At 39.9% G+C, this 11,592-nt stretch overlaps 1 long non-coding RNA gene across 1 annotated transcript; it reads left to right on the forward strand.

The window, feature by feature from the left end:
* Positions 1-1,976: 1,976 nt before the first annotated feature.
* Positions 1,977-2,696, forward strand: LOC131995929 (uncharacterized). The gene is made up of 2 exons (XR_009397696.1): positions 1,977-2,226; positions 2,292-2,696. It is a non-coding gene; the product is annotated as an uncharacterized LOC131995929 (long non-coding RNA).
* The last annotated feature ends 8,896 nt before the right edge of the window (positions 2,697-11,592 follow it).

Consider the following 11,592-nt stretch of genomic DNA (forward strand, 5'->3'; position numbering starts at 1 on the left):
AAGGTTCGGCCCAGCCGAACTTAGCACGGTTTTACTTGTTATTTTTTATGAGTATCTATCCTCAGTAAGATCAAAAAGATGAAAATGTTTATTAAAATCTAAACAAATGCGATAAAAATGATCATTATTTGCAAAATCGCTTTGATGATATTGAATATTAAGCAATTGAAAATTTCTTGTTGGTCTTGAAGGAACGTTAATATAAAGCCGGCTCAACAAAAATTCGGACGGACAAATTCCCGTGTAAAACATTTCAGATGAAAGTGATGTTCAACATTTTCCTGCTTCTACTGAGAGTAGGGAACTTAATTTTATTAATTTTAATCTAAGCGTATAGGAAGGAAGTGTTTGATAATTCCAACCACGATTACAAAGGTAAAATAGTAGATATTGTTTCTGTACTGACTCAATTTTATTTCTGTGAATAGTGTAAACCGGATCCCAAATAACGTATCCATATTCAAGTGTACTTCGGAGAAGAGAAATATATAAGTTCCTAGTATTTGAAGGATCATCAAATACTTTACTCCATAAATCCAAGAGAGTTAAAAGATTTATTCACCATCATAGAAATATGTTGTCTAAAATTTAATTTACTATCAAAGAGGATGCCAAGATTTAGAAAAGTTTCTTCTATGTCAATTACACGACCGTTAAGATGATAACTTTTTGACAAGTGTTGCGCTCTACAGAAAGACATTAAATTATATTATCAATTTATAATTATCTTTTCAACAAGTTTTGGTACTTAACTGTGCAATGCCTCTATAATTTGATACATCGAACCTACTTCCAGATTTAAATAGGGGAATAATATAGGATTTCTTCCATAGTTCAGGTGCAAGGCCTAATTTTAAAGATCTATTGACAATCACGGTTAAAGGAAATTTAAGGTGATCAGAGCAAAATTTAAGTACACTAGCGGGTACCCCACCCGGGCCTGGTTTAAAAGAGCATTTCAGGGATTTCAAGTTCTTAGAAATGGTATCAATAGTTATTCGAGGCATACTTATTAAAGAGGATTGAAGAATCTCGTACGGATATTTTTTAAATGTCCTAGCGGCAAGCGTAAGTGTTATATCAAACTTGCTCTCAAAGGAACAAGTATGCTGACTTATTGGATTTAAAAAAATCTCTCCTGTTTTAACACATTTCTTTACTTTGGGAGTTTGGAATTTTTTGTAAACATGGAATTTGACTCGTCAAATTTCATTAAGGTTTTTCATACATAACACTTAGGAAACCATTATTCGCTCTATGGCCTGCAGAACAAATAATTTTCAACGAGAATCAACGCTGCTTGCTACTGACTGATAGATAGACTGATACTGCATTGTATTTTATGGAATTCCAAGAAAAAAACGAAATAATTATTTTAAAATGTAAATTTATCAAGGTGACCGGGATTATAAAATTTTGTTTCCGTATCCTTAAAATTTTTCACATGATACTTATTTAATTCAAATAATTTTTAATTAAAGATTAATAATTTTAATCAAGGCTTTTCAGACTAACAAGCTAAATTTTCTATTTAAAGAGAATTTTTAAATAATATTTTTTCTATAGATAAAGTTTTAATAAAAACAATAAAAGCAGAAAAAATTCATATCTTTGTCTTGTGAAAAAATTTTTTATTGAACAATTTTTTGGTAAAGATTCCATATAGATTATGGCTTAAAGACAATTTTCGATGATTAGAAAAAGATCCTCGTCCTGGCGGGCAAACAAAAATCAGAAATAGGTTAATTTTAATAATTTGTTGTTTAAAACAATCTCAAAAAATTTATCTTTTAAAAGAATTACATTGCAATTCGGTCTCTAAAGTAAATTTCATTAAAATTTTTTATTTAAAAATATTCATTGAAATTCGCCTTTAGAAAAAATTTTAGGAAAATATCATTAGAGGAGATGCCATTGAAATTTTGTCTTTAGAAAATATTTTATTGACATTTTAAAAAATATATATTAAAATTTAATCTCTAAAAAAATTTCATTAAGATGTTGTATTTAGAAGAAAATGTCTTTTAACATCTATTAAGCAAGCACAAAAATGGTGCGGCAAGTGATAGCATGTGTAGGGCATGCGGGGAAGATGATAAGACGTTGAAGCATTTCCTTTGTCATTACTCAGCTTTCACGTCCAACAGACAACGGCACTTAGGTGGGGAGACTTACCCAGACATGAACCAACTTAGGGGAGTGGCAAGGAAAACAATTAAGGATTTTGTAAGTAGCACGGAGTTCCTAGCTTAGATTTTCTTTTTCGAGGTTATTTTTTTTTTTGTATTTAGACCTCACAACAAGCCGATTACTGGCTTAGGTGCATGTCATATAGTGGCATGGGGAGAATTAATATCTGCACCCTCTTTTCAACCTAACCTAACCTAATATAAAAAAAAAACATTTCGATGAGTTACAAACAGAATATCGAAATTAGTACACCTCGCTCCTAAAATAGGGGTTATAAAAAGAGATTGCTGAATCAGGTGTAAGCCGAAGGAAACGTGTTTTAGGTTATTTATTTCCCTGAGAATAAGCAAATACGGAAACGTATTTACGCATGCATTGGACATGTGATGCGAAAACAAGGTCACTGTGTATAATCGCCGTAATTTAATTTATCATTTCCTCCTTACAATTGTTGCTATAATAAAAATATGTATTTCTGTCCCATTTCCGGAAAACGGATTACCAAATATTTGGAATGTGGTTATATGCGAGATGTAATTTGCCAACGAACATTATGGAACCGAGGGAAAACTTTTCACATATTAACGGAAAAGAAAAGCTAGAGATCACAATACACCAACCGCTGTGAGACTCGTTTCGTCCCGGGTGGAGACTTATCAATCACATTAGGCGTGGAGGCTTCAAGGGCCGTGCATTGGTAGGTCGTACTTATATCGAATTTACCGTGAAAACGCTGGATCTGGCTGGACAGTTATACAGGTGACACACAATGGGAGAAATCGAAAAAAAACTGTATAAAAAATAGCTGAAGGTACTCGACTCCAAGTAGAACCAGATTCTCATCAGTGTAGAGATTTTCGGTGCCTAACTCCTTGGATGAGTTGGCGCCGCGGTTGACTTCTGTAACTTCGTCCATCGGCTTGGATACCTTTGAAAAACCTGGCGCATCTCTTGAGGACGCTAACAGTTACGTCACTAAAAGTGATTGAGGTCCTGTCAACGGTTCTGCCGGGGTTCGACAGTGACTTAACAGAAGACCTCAGCTTGCCTACACCGGCACCAATCATCGGTAGTTCGATTGTTTCAAGTGTTCCAGCCACATCTTCGGCTTATGTTCGTTGACTAACATAAGCTCGCTGATTCTGGGGTAAGTGGGGTCCATGTAACGAATCCCATATGGCTCGTCTACGAGAACCACTGCCAGCGCCGAGAAATTGGAAATTGGTATAAAGCGAGCAGCTGCTGCGTTAATGATATCTCAGAATTTCCTCTCTAGCACATTTGAGGGTGCTGTCAGTTTACTGAAGCGGCGACTGATTGAGAAACGTTCAGCGCGCAGAGGTTTTGAAGTCATGTGGTCGGTCGGTGTTGCAAATTATGAGGAGGTGGTCTGATCCCAATTGAAATTTCTGGCGACATGCTGCACATCCTCGCAGTCCTAGTGGGGGCATTCTCCCTTTCCGTGCAGAACGTGAAGCCTTCAATCTGCTCTACCAAAGCTTTGCCTTGGCGAGAATGCCATAAAACGTGATGTGCATTAAAGTCTGCTAGAACTAGACGATTATGGCCAGACAGTGAGACCATTAATTCGAACTACCAACCGGCGGTATGTGCACGTTGTACAGCTCTATCTCGGCAGTACCGGACTTGACTATTATCCCCATACATTCCATGTAGGGGTCACTAGCGCCAGGCGCAGGCGAGATGGGTCTCACGAAGGCCAATCACCCACATCCGTTCCTTTACTTCATTGCAATTCAATTGCAAGAAAGATACACTTCCCGACACTGGCCCGATAATATTGGGTTCGGGGTGCTGCTTTGAGTATTTTTCCGCACGGGTGAGGTCGAGGGGTCACATAGCCCGACGACGACGACGACGCTTGCGACCCACTGCTGTCTATGTTCGCACAGCACCTTACTACATTTTCAGTGCGACTATACTCCTGTAGTGACGTAAGGCCAGAGCAAGATCGGAAATTCACCCACTCCGACCGTTTATGGAGGCGATTCTGGTAAACCGAACAGAATCGTACGAAGAGGGCACTCCGGGATGTGCCTCTCCCATGACGAAACAAGTATGAGCGTGCTAAGTTCGGCCGGGCAGAATCTTATATACCCTCCACCATGGATCGCATTTATCGAGTTCTATGTGTGGTATCTCTTTTTAGGCAAACAAAGAATATTGAATAAGAACTGTTATGCTATTGGAGCTATTTCAAGTTATAGTCCGATTCGGATCATAATAGAAGTCATTGTGTAATATTTTAGTTCATTCGGATAAGAATTGCGCCTTGCAGGGGCTCTAAAAGCAAACTCGGGAGATTGGTTTATATGGGAGCTGTATCAAGTTATTGATCGATTCAGACCATATTAGACACGTATGTTGAAGGTCAGAGAACCCGTTGTACAAAATTTCTGTCAAATCACACAAGAATTGCGCCATCTAGAGGCTCAAGAAGTCAAGACCCAAGATCGGTTTATATGGCAGCTATATCAAAACATGGACCGATATAACCCATTTACAATCCCAACCGACCTACACTAATAAACTACACTTTACTCCTTCGAAAGTTAGCGTGCTTTCGACGGACAGACGGACGGACACGCTAGTTCGACTTAAAATGACATGACGATCAAGAATATATATACTTTATGGCTTCTCAGACGCGTATTTCGAGGTGTTACAAACAGAATGACAAAATTAGTATACCCCCATCCTATGGTTGAGGTTACTTTTTAGTACTTAGTGCCCACAACAAGTCGATTACTGGCTTAGGTGTATGTCCGTAGTGGTATGGGGCGTATTAATATCCGCACCTAACATCTTTTCAACCTAACCTAATCTCCTATAAATGTTTACTGGAATACTACGCGAACAGACCTATTAATGAGCTGAATAGGCAGTTCGTTGCTTGTAGCACTGTTTCCTCAACTAATCCTACAGTTAACATGTATGAAAATATGAGCATTGCTCAGCAGCAAAATATTTCAGTCGACATTGCGATAGGAACTGATGATCTAAATCAGCGATGCCCAGCCCTTTACAGTAGCGTTGTCCAAATCGGTATTTAACCTGATATAGCTCCCATATAAACCGATCTCCCGATTTTATTTCTTGAGCCCCTGGAAGCCTCAATTTTCATCCGATTCGGCTGAAATTTTGTATATAGTGTTCTGTAATGACTCTCAACAACTGCGCCAAGTACGGTCCAATTCGGTCTAGAACCATATAAAGCTCCCATATTTTAGCAGATTCCATGGTGGTTGGTTTCCAAGACTCATCATTGTTTATTGATTAAACGCTTGGAAGCGATAACAATGCTCTCTGATATGTCCGGATATGTCCAATATGCTGGACAAACACAACATTTGGTCATCGGGTTTTTATGCGTTTTGAGGAGTAGAAGCTAATCATTTGATCAGCAGTATCTACACCACCTAAAAAAGAAAAATTATTAGAAATTCTAGTAGATCATGAATTAATATACTTTTTGTGGAATTGTAATAAGAAATAATTTCTGGTTTTTTCTTTGGTCCAATTTTATCAACGGCATCATCTTTGTGCATTGTACTAATCAATATCACTGCTTTGTTTTTACGACTGATGTATGATACTAATGTAGCCATATCATTGACTGCAAATGTAAATTGCAAATTGCAAATTTTGCCCATGAACATTCCACTAGGAACAGGGGCAAACTTCTCACATATCAGTGAGTGCAGTCCGATTCAAGTTTAAGCTCAATGATAAGGGGCCTTCTTTTAGTAGCCGAGTCCGAACGGCGTGCCGCAGTGCGACACCTCTTTGGAGAAAAGTTTTAGATGGGAAAACCACCGCTGAAAAAATTTTTTGCTGATGGTCTTGCCAGGATTCGAACCCAGGCGTTCAGCGTCATAGACGGACATGCTAACCTCTGCGCTACGGTGGCCTGACTGCAAATGAAGACTTGTCCAAAGGGAACTTTTCGACTTCCAGCAATTTTGGAGGAATAAAATTTTTATTTTTGCGTACGTTTCCCACATACGTTAATTTCCTGCCAAGAAGTTTCTTCGCCAGCTCAAATGTTGAAAAAAAATTATCGGCGGTAACATTTTGTCCTTTCAAGCCTTCAGTCAATTCTAATACCATGCGTTCTTCTTGTTTTTTTTTCTGGCAAGCTATTTCGAGGTTTACCAAGGTATGGTTGTATTTTCCATACGTAACCTGACTTTGAGGCTACCAATAGCCAAACCTTCAATCCGTGTCTTGATGGCTTTGATGGCATAAACTGTCGAAAAGAACATATGCCGCTAAAAGCAACAAGTTGCTCATCAACGGTTACGTTTTCGTGACAGTTGTAAAACATAGGAAGGAGTTGTTCCCAATAGTCCCACAGTTCACGAATAGGTGAAAATTTATCGCAACTGCGCCTTTGTCGCGACTCGAAACATCATCAAAACGGAGACGACTTGTAATCATATGAAATTTTTCTTCACACTTAATAGCCCGAAAATACAATAATAATAAACCAACTTTTCCATAAAACAGCCCATGAATATCCTCATTTTTCCGATTTTGAAATTTTTTTTTATTATACAGACACAAATAAAACATTAATATACATACCGATATACTCCTGCAAGAATGAGTTCATCACTATCTGTCTATTTGGTACCGTGCTTATTGGTATTCTCAATGATGATTCTTTGTATCTGATTGTTGTATTGGAAAGAACAACATTAATTCTGCGTTGTTATTATATTTTCAGTTCCCGTTCTAATAGCCTGAGTTAATGGAGTCTTACTCCATTCCATCTCGTTTCTGGCATTAAACAGAGGAGAGAACAGAGTTAGTTTCAACTGATATTGTTTTCTGTTCACTTTATGATTCCGAACTTCATGTTTTATTTTCCAAAATAAAATCTGCTTCCGAATCGGAAATATCTAATTAACTCTCTGCATTGAGAATTTTATGTACCTACTAGCTGACCCGGGCCCGCTCCGCTGCGCCTTCTTTTACTTTATATGGAACAAACGTTTCCTTGGAATATTTAGTTTCGACAATTAAAGATCTTTTAGTGAAATACCATGCAAACTTGACTAACAGTTTAAGAATATAAGTGCCTTTATCTTAATCCCACATGACCTTTATTGGTCTACGAATTTAAGTTTGGATGTAAGGTGTACTCCATTCTTAAAATACTTCATTTCAGCCCGATATTCTCATGATGTCTGATTTAGTGGTGTTTTTGGCGGAGAGGTCTTACTTTACTTTAATTGGCTATGACAGAATATTTGTTCCACTAGCCGAATGTAGAATAGCGTTCCAAGCGCCTAGATCTTCTGCCCTCATTCTAAAATCTCTGACACCAAGTTTCGAGGTGTCTCCCACAACTTGATCTTTCCATCGGGCTTTCGGGGTAGAGGTGGTCCCCCAGATACTTGGCCCTGAAAAATATCAGCATCGTATTCTTCTCTCAAATACCATTTATATAAACCCCATATTGCCATTGTCTTAAGAGGAGTTTAGAGGATGAGGCGTCCCCCAAACACATGGCCCCAAGATAGGTTATCAAATTCGTTTTCTAATCTCAAATACCCTTCATTTGAGCCACATATTGGCCGACAATTTTTTCTTTTGGGGGTGTTTTGGGAAAGGGTTGATGCCCTAAATACATGGTCCTACATATGGATATCAAATTCGTATTCTATTCCCAAATACCTTTATATGAGCCCCATATTGCGATGGCCACTAAAAAATTGATGTTTGTGGTGTATTTTGGGAATGGGGTAGACCCCCAGAAAATTGATCCCGAAAATGGTTATCGATTCTTGCTCTACCCCCAATTCCTTTCATATAAGCTCCACATTGACGTGATCGGTAAATATGCCCGATTTAGGGGTTTTTGGGGATTGGGGTGGTCCCCCAAACACTAAGCCCGGAAAATATATCAGCAACGTGCTCTATTCTCATATAACTATATATAATTTATTTGAACCCCATATTGTCATTTGCCTCAAAATTAGATATTAAATTCGTTTTCTAATCTCATTTAAACTCCGGTTTGGGGTATTGGCCCTAAAAACTATGAATATTTAGTCCCACTCTCTTTAAGACCCAAATTGTCTTGATGAGCAAATATGTCCTATTCGGGGGTTGTTGCGGTGATGGGACGTCTGCTAGACAGTTGGCCCCTAATGTTGATATCAGATACGTGGTCGACTCACACATACTTTTAATTTGAGCCCCATATTTCCATAGTCGGCAAACATGACCGACTTGGGAGGTGTTTTAGAGGTTGGGCGGCCACTCAGTGAGTTGGCCTTGAAAATATATGCCAGATTCATGTTCTACTCTAAAATACCTTTTATTTGAGCCTCATATTGCAATAGTCAGCAAATACTTCTTATTTGGGTGATGTTATGGGGGTGGGGTGGCCCCATAGACACTTTTCCCGAATATTGATATCAAATTCGTGCTTTACTCCCAAAGACCCTTCATTTGAGCCCCATATTGCTATGGTCGTAAATTTGTCCCCTTTGAGGGATGTTTTTGGTGAGAGACGGCCCCCAAACACTTGGTCCCGTATTTGGATATCAGATTCGTATTCTACATTCAAATGCCTTTTATTTAAGCCCCATATTGCGATGGTCAGTGAATAAGTCCTGTTTGGGGGGTGTTTTGGGAAAGGGGTGGACCCCCAGAAACGTGGTCCCACATTTGGATATCAGATTCGTATTCTACTCTCAAATACCTTTCATTTGAGTCCCATATAGCCATGGTCGGTGCATATGTCCGATTTAGGGGTGTTTTGGGCTTGGGGTTGTCCCCCTAGCACTTGGGCCGACAATTGGATATCAGGTACGTTTTCTTATCCTAAATACCTTTCATTTGAGTCCCATATTGTCGTGATTGGTCTAAATATATGTTTGGTAGGTTTTAGGGTGGGGCGGCCCCCCTAGGTACCCCATCCGAAATTTGGATACCAAATTTTTATTTTTGGGTTACTATATGAGCGCACACAAAATTTCCGAGATCTGGCGTTTCTGAAGTTAGGGTAAGGGGGAGGGTCTCAAGGGAGAGGCCTCAAATTCATAAGAATCCAGACCTGCATGGGAATCTTATTCTTCTACTTCTGTGGAAGGGGGCAAGAGATCATATAATTTCCGGCTATTCTGCAAAATTATATAAAAGAGGGTTTTGCGCCTCTTCATAAATTCGATTTTTTTTGCTATCAAAAAGCGCAATTTTTTTTAAAAATTTTTATTTCTTTTTGTAGAATAAAAGCACCGCAAGGTCCACGGGCCCAAGCCTCAAAAACGGACTTCATATTCGTGTTCATGGGTTCTAACCCGTAAATACAGTTCAGCTCAGCTCAGAAGATAATGCTTCGGCAGCATGTAATTGTGCATACGCACGGGTTGTCAGGTCTGATTTTTTCCCCTTGTTGCTTTACTGGAGAGACAACCAGATCTTGATCAGCGCCCCAAGTCCTGCCGGCAAAATATCAAGATAGCTGAGGTCCTTGTTCTTATTTCTTCATCACAACACTTTCATAGCCACATTTGCATGTGGAGGTGGCGTTCGTCGTCTAGCTCTTATAGGCGGAGCAAGCTCGTACCGGATCGCCATGGGAACATGTGTGATATCCCGCGCCGGGGGAATTTATGGTTGTTGTTGTTGATATAACAGTGTGTTGTACACTAAGGCGGCAGCCCTTGCCGATGAAAGACTCCATCGGGCCAACCTGTTACATACAAGTTTTTTGACATTTAATTGTATTCTCTCATTGATATGAGGGAAGTATCCCCTGTTCCTGAATGGAATGTTCATGTTCATGCAAGGCGGATTTATAAAAGTGTTCTCACACGAACAGCTGTTAACAGCCGGCCAAGTTTGACAGCATTAAGATTTCAGATTTTTGTTTGCATTCTCTTTGTTTTCATCTTCTTTCTCGCATATTCGCATGTACGCACATGTATACATACACACACAAACTTCTTTGAATGTGTTGGCAAAACGTCGATCACCTTGATGGCAAGATGGCGGATTGCACCATATGATTTGTAGTTGCTGTACAAATGAGACCACCTTTAATTGTTGTTGTTGTAGCAGTTTATTGTGTACTATCTTTCGTCTGCTTGATTCTGTTGAGTGTCAAGACCCAGGAACTCCGCGACTAAGATGGGGTGCGTCCACAGGGATCTGGGTCTGAGTCGAGTGGGTCTGGCCGGGCAGTTAAACAGGTGACGTGTATCGTGCGGTCCCTGGTTACAATCGGGACATACATCTTGCACGTCGGCATCAATCCTAGCTCTGTGGGAATTGAGGCGGCTGCATCTGCCGGAACGTAATTGAGCCAGAACCACTCTGGTTTGCCGGGGGAGGTCGATTTCTTTGGGTGCAATGGGTGGCGGTCGTTCTCCAAGGACTACATTCACCCGGTAGCCAATTAACGCGTCTGCTACCGTGTCTGCATGAATGTTGTTCAGACCCGCTTGATATGCCGCTTAATCTAGAGGTTCTCTCTTGTAGCGCTGGACTTCACGCTCTAGATCGTGTAGATCTACCTTAAGGCTTCTGGGCGGTGGGTATCTATCCACAAGATGATGATTTGGATGATTTCTGCGATAACAGCCCAAAAGGTATTGCTTAGACAGCATGTAGTTATGTCTTCGCACTGGTAGGATCTTTGTCTCCTGATGGAGGTGGTCCACATGAGAACTAAGGAGACAGCCCGTCGCAGTTCGGAGGGCGGCATTCTGACAGATCTGAATATTATTCCACTGCGTGTCACAAAGTTGACGTGACCACACTGGCGCTGCATAACTTACCACAGACCGGCCAATTGCTTTGTACGTGGTCAACAAGGTTTCTTTGTCTGCACCCCAAGTGCTGCCAGCGAGTGACTTGAGGACCTTGTTTCTACTTTTGACTTTATTGCAGATTGCTGTGGCATGTGGGGAGAAAGTGTAGGAGCTGTCAAATGTGACGCCAAGTATTTTGGGACACTTGATGGTCGGAATCATTTCTCCATCGACCATCACAGTCAGCTCAGAATTCACCTCACGCGTATTTGTAGTGAACAGTGTGGCTGAAGATTTGGTGGCGGATATCTTCAGATTTCTTGCAGCGAAATATGAGGCAAGCTCGTTGAGGTAGACGTTCAACCTATCGCAGATGTCATCAACTTTTAATTGTTTCGCCATGATGTTCATGTATTTAGTAATTGCTAGAAAATAGATTGTTGGAATGACTCACATTTACAACAAATAATAGTTGGTACCATGACATAATTACCAGGTAGTGTACTGTAAAGAGCGGAGTACAATTTTTTCTCGCGAAGTACACTATCTGTCAAAGTGTTTTGGTATTGTTTTAGTAATGGAATGTTCATGGGTAAATTTGCATGTTGGACTT

Source organism: Stomoxys calcitrans, chromosome 3 (genome assembly GCF_963082655.1).
Source record: "Stomoxys calcitrans chromosome 3, idStoCalc2.1, whole genome shotgun sequence".
NCBI classification, from domain to species: Eukaryota; Metazoa; Arthropoda; class Insecta; order Diptera; family Muscidae; genus Stomoxys; species Stomoxys calcitrans.